We start from the raw sequence: 9182 nt of genomic DNA on the forward strand, positions 1-9182 counted from the left end.
TGTGGTGAGGGTAAATAAATAAAGATGCGTGGATTTAGGACCAAGAGTCGTCGGTACAGATATGTGGGCAATGTGCGGTGATAATGTAACGCTCTCCAACCAAGGTTCTAAGCGTTTCTGCTCGCTCCGTCCACAACGGGGAGAAGTGGTGGGGGGGGGGGCATGATAACTCTCATAAAGGCGGTCCTACGTCAATTAGATGTGTTGCTCTTTAAAACCGGCCCCATACCGTTGAAATGGTTGTCCAAAACTTGGAAAAACACACCAAAGCAAAAATATATAATTACTGTATACGCAAATACGCCAACGCATTTTGGCCTGACCGCTACGCTCCACCTCGATCGCCTTGCCCACTGCTCATTGGATTCTTCCGAAGAGCGAGCGTGGGATAAGACTTTAAATATGGCATGCGCCAATTGCCACCACGCCAAAAGCCGCGGCATTTCAGCCACACAGTGGAATCCAAATATCCAATTACCAGTCGCCGATTATTTTAGATTACGAAACACGCATCGCAGTGGTGTAACGACTACATCATCGGCGCAGAGGGTGCGGAAATCGGTCAGGTGGGGCCCTAATATTGAATCTGTCTCGCGCGTTCGCATCTAGGCCACATATCGCGGCTTCTCTTACCTAATCACACAATTACGTATTTTTTTTGTTGGTTTTCTTTGTTACACTGTTGAAAAATATATATAAAATAAATATATATCACGGTGGTTGTCAAGGAAGCCACAACTCGTAGCTTTGGCCACCTGGTGTGGGGGGACGGTGGTTGAGGCACCCACTGCCTCCACACGCGTTTCGCGACTAATGCATAGAAATCGAGTTTTTAGAGCTGTCCATGTGCCCGCTGCAACTATCAAAGGTACCATCGTTGGTCAAGAGTGCGGCAGAGTGCGGCAGTTTAAAAAAAAATAACTTACAACTCTTGGCCAATGCCATGGCTGACATGGGAATTGCCCGACTGCGCTGGTCAGTGGAGGTTGATTTAAGGTGGGGGGGGGGGGGGGGTGTACGGGACCAGTTCGAGATATCAGTCGCCATTTGTGGCCAAGAATCGAATGCAGGTAACCAGATTTACAGGGAAGTGCGCTAACCATTGCGCCACCGCTCCATGACTCAAAAACCCGTGTCTTTTTTACTACTCTAAATACCAGGGCGTCTATGGCAGGTTCAAGACTAAAGTCCACAGTTGTAAAGGGGCCGTCCATAAATGATGTCACGCAGCTAGGGGGGGGGGGGGTTTGAGAAATGTGACGTCACATCAAAAATGCACAACTCTAAATAAATATAGACAACACGTTCTACTTAATTAAATAGACTTTTTAATAAATGTTTTCTCCTACAACATCAGAGTGCAGCGCCACATTAAATACGCACAATAGTTTAAAGCGATTTGAAGCATGTTTTATATTTTTTTGGGGGGGAGGGGGGGCAGAGCTTTGTGGCGTCATATTTGAGGGGTGTCTGACTCTTTGTGACGCCGTGTGATGGGTGGGGGGGGTCAAAAATCGTCCAAAATCGCGTGACGTCATTTATGGACGGCCCCAAACCGTTAAGTGACACTTTGAAGCAATCGTTTCGAAGCTATGGAAACCTATCAAAATACATCGTATAACAGATGATTTTAACGCAATTGTTTGCTAAAGTACTGCACGTACGTTTTCAGTCTTTATGTAAATCCATTGCTGGATGAAGGCCTCCTCACACCGTGTCGGTAATGAGGGTCGTTTGATCATACATCACCACGCTGGTCAGTGCAGATTATGAAGGAGAGACCTCGGACGGGATCACACATCACTCACCACCGATGTTATCCCCGGCTGAGAATGCAACTCGGCTCACCAGTTGGTTCCACAGTGCAATCATTTAATCACTGCGCCACAGTTGCCCCCGCTCCCGAACTGATCAATAGCTAAACCATGCCTGGAAACTTTACGCAGTGTCGTATTAAAACAACAGCAGCAGCAGCTACAGTCAACTTGGCACCAAGGATGCTGGAACATTCTGAGGGTCTACCCCTGGCGGAGGGGTTCACGCGACTCATCAAGGTCTCCGTGTGCGGGAAGTCAGTCGTGAACGATTCAATTGACTTATAAATTCGCGCTCAAACCGGCGGCAAACGCATACACGAGACGGAACATCTTTATTTGTACATGACATTGACTTCTCCAAGACAGAGGTTCTTTGCAAGCCATCTGGCTACCATGAGAGATTCGTTCATGAGGCTATCCACATTTACAAACACAGAGACAATTTCAACCGAGAAGATGGATTATAGCTTAGCAATCATTGGAAGGATTTTATAAACCATTTCGGGTGTTAATTGATTGTTCACGCTTACGGTGGCTTTCAGACCGCATCCATTATTTTCTTCTCCCCCCTCCTTTTTTTCCAAACATAGATGGACTCGTCCATCTGAATAACTGCCAAATTGCTCTCCGTGGTGCTAACGTTAAAAATAACAGCCACTTTTTTCAAATTTTCTTGCTGTGGTTTTCACACCTGATGATGATTGCTTGTGTTGCAATCGAAACGTCGTGAGAATTTTATTGTTTTATATTTTTATTATTTTTTGTTTTCCTTCTATGTGACTTTACCGAAAGAACCAAGAATATGAATCCCTGCAGTCACGAAAACTTTAAATAAAAAAAAAGAATTGTTATTGTCTATGAAGGCTCTTGCCCGGTGGACGTTCAGTCTCTCGGCTAGGCAATGAATGGGGATGGAGCTCCGCTTGAGGTTAAAGTTTCCAAAGAAGCAGCCGCAACCACGGAGAACGATTAGAAATCGCCCATTGCAGCGTACGACTAAATCGTGCAATGCCCACTATTATACGCTTGCGTGTCTTTAAAACCTGCTGGATATTGTGTTAGCAGCCAGTTGATTGTCATATTTTTACACAGACCTTCATTTCAGCCGATTCTGTTGTATGTACGAGTTATCTACCTGAAATATATACACATTTGTGCAACCCGGCACACCGCATCCAGTCTAGCATTTGCTATGGCTGTGGCCATTCGTCACGTTTACTCCAGTCTAACCAGCGACCCGGAAAATATTCGTTGAAAAAATTAAGCCCTGCATTTGCATAGGTTATGGGGTTTGTGTGACCATATTTCAACATGTTGGTCAGTGTGCGCATTGGTGAAGGTTTGGGGTGCGTGACTGATGTTGGCTGTGGTCAGGAATCGAACTCAGGATTCTGAGCTACAGCACCGCCGTTCAGATATTTGCATAAAAACTTCACGACAATTTCTTCGTTGAAAGCGTGCGTGCATCAGCTCTGTCCACCCATAACGAAATGGGTTATGCCAATTAGCGTAAAGATTTTCCAATATGAACCAAACCTTATTGTAGCTTTGTGTTGCTATGAGCGACTAAACCGATAGAAAATCGATCTAGTCAGAGACAAAGAGGACCATTCTCAAATACCCAATCGCTTTTTGCCCTCACAACTACCCACTGGCTTCTCAATTGCTTGTTGAATACATCTGAGGACAACACGCACTCTAGTAAAGCGTTACAAAATCCATGCGTGCGTGCATTGCCATTTCCCTCTCGTGAATTATAATCTGCAAGGGGTCATTGGTTGCAAAAGGCTTGCTGCGTGCATTGTTACACCGACCACTCAATCTTTTGCGGTGGTGGAGCATAATTGAAGTGTTTTATGTTGTCTGAGTGTGATCTTTTTTTTGCCTTTAACAAAAAATGTGACAGGCATTATTATTTCGGGGTTGTAGGATTTATTCTGTTCAGGGCTTAATTTCTCATGGGTATATTTCCCTCAAAAGTCAGACTCAGGCTTCTTTAAGATTGTTTAGGGTTCAGTTTTTACTTTCAACTTAAGTTCATGCGGCCAAGACAATGGCCCATATTTGTTGTTGGGTTAGACCACATGGCAGTTTTAGACTAAACATTATTATTTAGCGAAATAGGAGTAGCCCATTGAAATGGGAGTCCATTGCGGACCATTGAAATGGATTTGATGTTTTAAATAATTAACTTGTTAAAGGCGGCCAGGCCCAAATTATAAGACGTTGCATGCTTTGGCAGTTGGTGATGTGACAGCCACTCGATTCTCGAGTTCACAGCCTGATGAAGTTCAAAGCAGTTGGAGCGAAACGTAATCGTATGTCGATGGTAAAAAATAAAGTCGTAACAAGTCTCAAGCCACCAGAGAACGTTAATGGTTAGACTTTCATCAAAACATTGGCGTGTAAATAATATATTTTTAAATGTGACAATCCTGTACGAATATGGAGGGTAAATGACAATAATTTTTGGTATCCATCGCTCACGTTTCCTCAACCAAAAGCAAATATGGATCAAGGTTCAGTGTTACTAACATGATGGGAGTCATACAAGGATTCTAAGGGTGAAGTATTCATACCAGGAGTGGGGGGGGGGGTATTGCTAGACTTAGACTCATTTACAATTCTTGTGGTTTCTGTTTATGACAGAGGCTCATAATGCTCGACGAAGGCTCCTTTATGATTTAGAGTTAACTGTTAACCAGGGGCGGTGCCAGGATTTTGACTTGGGGGGGGGGGGGGGGGCTGACTTCAATATTCTGAGATATCCAGTGTGTATTGTTTTCCAATGGGCGCCACAAATGTATAAAACAAATTTTATTGGATTTGAACGTGGAGTTTATTAATAGGTCGGAGCCGCTGATGTGGCTAATAAGTTCGATAAGTTCGAAAGGCTGCCGCTCAAGCAGCCTGCAGGGCAGCACACGAGGTAGCAGCCTGCAGGGCAGCACAAGGTGGCAGCCTGCAGGGCAGCACAAGGTGGCAGCCTGCAGGGCAGCACAAGGTGGCAGCCTGCAGCATTTTGCAGTAGCCTGAAATCCGGTTATCCCGATTACCGACTTTCCCAAAATTTCAGGGGGGCTGAGCCCCCCCCCAGCCCCCCTGTGGCTCCGCCCCTGCTGTTAACGGAATATATCTGCAGAGCCAGACAAAGGTCGCTTTAGGGTTCTTATAGTGAGGGCTTCATTTATCACGAAATATTTTCCGGGGTCTCGCCAACTTCCAAACCGGGGTAAATATGTCCCGGCCATCAATTCCTGGACAGCCTCGGCTGAGTTTGTTGGTTATTTAAAGCGGTGATTCATGGTCATTACTTTTGCAGCACTACTTTAGTGCATTCATTAATTCAGCCGTTAGGGCACGGCAGGGCGAGTACAGAAAAGTTGAACACCAACGACCCACGCTATTTAATACCGCATCCACAGGCCTCAGCATGAATAGTGAGGAAAATAAAAATGCAATAATGTACCACCAAACAACGGCATGCGTATAGCATTACATCATGAGCCGCGCATGTCTGTTTGCCTTGTTGGCCACACACCCAGCAAACATGCAACGTAAGGTCAACGTTGGCCCAACATTCCATGTTGACTGCGGATACCGCACCGTGTCTTCAATAAGCAGCACCCCAAACTTGTGCCCAGTGTCCATAAAGCTATACAAAAAAATCTGGCCACACACGCAACAACCGCCATTCGCCACTAAAAGGCGATAACGTCACCGCGTCGCTCGTGCCAGGCTATGTGCAATTTAGGGCCACGTGGAGTGTCGAACGCCCGCTCGCAGGAGGTCACGGGACAGACCCAGGTGCCATGGGTTGACTGACTGAGATGACTGGCCGATGCACACACACACACAGACACACGGATACCAGATTATGAGGCACACCTGCCCACAACTTTTAGTAAAAAAGTACGGGGGGCAAAAGTGTAACTTATAATCCGGAGAATACGGTAATAACAAAGGAATGATAGCAGATGGTCAAGAACAATAATGGAGTGGCAGCCAAGGGATTGATCGCGTCTTTAGAGGAAGAAATCAAGCGATGAAATGATCTCGAGGGAAAGTGCTATCTAGGTAAATAATTATTACATCACAATATCGTGAGAGGTGGCGGCAACTTTGGGAGACCTTCGTCCGGCAGTGGTTGAATCGTGATTGCTGATGATGAGGAATGAAGACGGATCTTTGGCTTTCAGCAACGCGTCTTTAGGCTAAAACGTGTGTTTCTTTCCATGTACATAGGCTTCCTTTTTTCCAATACGCTGCTGGATGAGGGCATCCACGCGCCTGTGCGTGCAACCGTGGAAGTTATTTAATCATACTTCACCAAGCTGGCCAATAGGTGTTGGTGAAGATGGACAGCCTAAATGTGGAAACTCGAGTAACAGCAGGACAATAGATGGAATGTTTATGTAACCTTTTCGCCAGTATCCGAAATGATGAAAAATAATCGGGGTTACCATTTCTGGCAATAAAGCAGGTGTTACGATGTTCAAACACCAAATATAGACATTTTGCAAGGGTAAGGGTAAAACCTATTGTTATCTTTCATCATTTTGGATACTGCAAAAAAGGTCCTATATAGATATAACCGCTCGACCCGAGCTATAAGTGTTGTCATACTTTTATTGTCTTTGCACTATTCGCCTTTTGACGTTCTCTGGTCTAGCACTGGTAAGACGAGGTCATAACGAAGGCTGTCTCTGATGTAGGCCAATCATTATCAAAGACAATGCCAAATATTACCAGAGCATGTTTGTTTTCATGTTCACCGCGAGTACCGTGTGTGGTGAATGCAGGAACTTGATGCCTTGCAAAAGGTTTATATTTGGTGTTTGAACATCTGAACACAACTGTTGTATTTTTGATTTAAAGCTTTCGTGACTGCAGGGATTCATATTCTTGGTTCTTTCGGTAAAGGCACGTATTTTATTGTTTCCCTTATACGTGACTTTACCGAAAGAACCAAGAATACATCTGTTGTATTGCCAGAAAGGGTAAAACCCATTCTTATTTTTCATCAGATGGAATGTTCTCCACTGCTCCCCCCTCAACTACCGACCACGTTAGTAGACAACATGTGAGTGTGATTGGTGGTTACCCATCCCAGCACTATCCAGGCTCAGACTTACTTAGCTTCCGAAAACTGAAGCATTTAGTGTGATAGCGACAAGAGGGAAACGTGTCTTTATCACGACCCAAAAACGGCACTCGTCTACCAACGTCCGCGGTGAGCAGGGCAGAGTACAGCCGGGAGCCACGCGGACTTGTTGGTTTATGTCGAGGTCGGGTAAAGAGGGTTTTGGTAGTATCAATATAGTGTGAGGTTATAGCTTTCTCCTTTGCACTCCATAGCTCTCTCATAAGCACAGCTATTTGTACTCAGCACAGCGTGTAAGGTGAAGTGGCAGGGTGTAACGTAAGATTGTGGCTAGCCGGCCTAATACGAGGCGGCCCTTTGCTTCTGGTAGCTAAGATGTCAGGCTCAGCTGTGAATACGTTTCAAAATCAATGTAGAGTTAAATATTCCAGCTTATGTCGGGGATACGCTCATGAAAGGCGGGGCGACGAATATCGAAAGGGCGTGAATCAAAGATGTTCACAGGGTAGGTGGAGGCAAAGACTGAGGCGACGGATAAAGAAAGGACGGATGACGCTGTCAGCCACGTGAGTGTGGGTTGAGGCGACACAAATCAGGTCGTGGTATTAATATAGTCATGACATATTTGCGAAACAACGTAAAAGGGGGAGAAGTGAATCGAGGTATTGCTGTAACATAAAACCCGTGTGTGTGTGTGTACAGTGATACATCAATGTAAAACTTAAGAATATTATTCATTGATTTAACCCGGTGAGCTCCCCCCCCCGCCCGAGACAATTATCTTGTTACTAAGTAGTGAATATTACCCAGAAGCATTTTCTTAATCAAGCAGTCTCTGGATCAGAACCAACAATTTGGGTTTCATCAGCAGAGCCTGGTTTGTTGAACAAATATCGAGTGTATCCTGAGCACTCCGTTTTATCCGATTGTATTGTTGGTGTCACGTCACTAAGACAAATCCACCGAAACTCTTGCAGCACAATGGATTACCTCGTGTAAGAGAACATTCCGCGGAAGCAGACATCACGGAACTACCGCTCACATTCAACATTACCTAAGCTACACGAGGAGCAGAACCTTTGCTTCAGAAATTAATGTTCGTCGTATTAAGGGCCGTCCATAAATGACGTCACGCGATTTTGGACTATTTTTGACCCCCCCCCTCGTCAGACGGCGTCACAAAAAGTCAGACCCCCCCCCCCTAAAATATGACGTCACAAAGCTCTGCCCCTCCCCCCCAAAACCATATTTCTATTTTGAAAATAAAACATGCTTAAAATAGCTTTAAACTATTGTCATTGTAGTGCGTATTTAATGTGGCGCTGCACTCTGATGTTGTAGGAGAAAACATGTATTAAAAAGTCTATTTAATTAAGTAGAACGTGTTGTCTATAGTTATTTAAAGTTGCGCATTTTGATGTGACGTCACATTTCTCACCCCCCCCCCTTGTCACACATCGTCACAAATGTCTGACCCCCCCCCCCCCCCCAGGTGCGTGACGTCATTTATGGACGGTCCCCTTACAGTCAACTCCATAGCTTTAATTCTCGTAGCTAGAATGCAGATAAAGTGCTCCATCAAATCAGCACACTGAAGAACCAAGCAAGCTGTTTTGGATTCGAACCCAGCTTTTGTGGTTTGAAACTGAGCTTTCCGATCTTTCAGCCATGCACCCGGCCGCTTTCCAGAGCACAATCTTATTGGTAAGAGCAACCCTCCCCCACACCCCCCCTTACATTCAAGACCGGGGCCCTGCTAATTTGGTACAGTTGGTCTTTAGATCCTTCCACCGTGGGAGACAGCTCGGTGGACCGTGAGAGATTGAGACAGAAACGTGCGTTTTGAGATTATTTTGCTGCTGTGGATTTCCACGTGATGGGCCACTTCGTTGAGCTATCATTTGTGGCCAGGTCGCTTCTGAAAAAGAGGCTAGTGGCTCATTGGGCCTTAACTGGTAATATGGAAATAGTTAAAGTTTTATATATGTTTTGATGTGTTTACCTTTCTTGTACTTTGCACTGATGTGTTTTGTACTGTTTGTTGTTATGACGGTTCTGACCTGCCCCTACTGGACAATCTGTGAAGAAGATATTTATAGCTCATACGATTCCTCCAGGATAAATATTTAGATTGTGATATTGGGGATACCTCCATCAAGCAGTGGATAATGACTGCTGCTGAAGCTACTGTACACACGAAGAGTGACACCATGGTTCACGCATTGTAGGATAAACCCGGATTCCTCGGCAGGAATCCTGGG

The sequence above is a fragment of the Petromyzon marinus genome, chromosome 10 (assembly GCF_048934315.1).
Source record: "Petromyzon marinus isolate PM22_M1 ecotype Great Lakes invasive population chromosome 10, UKy_Petmar_22M1.pri1.0, whole genome shotgun sequence".
Taxonomy (NCBI): Eukaryota; Metazoa; Chordata; class Hyperoartia; order Petromyzontiformes; family Petromyzontidae; genus Petromyzon; species Petromyzon marinus.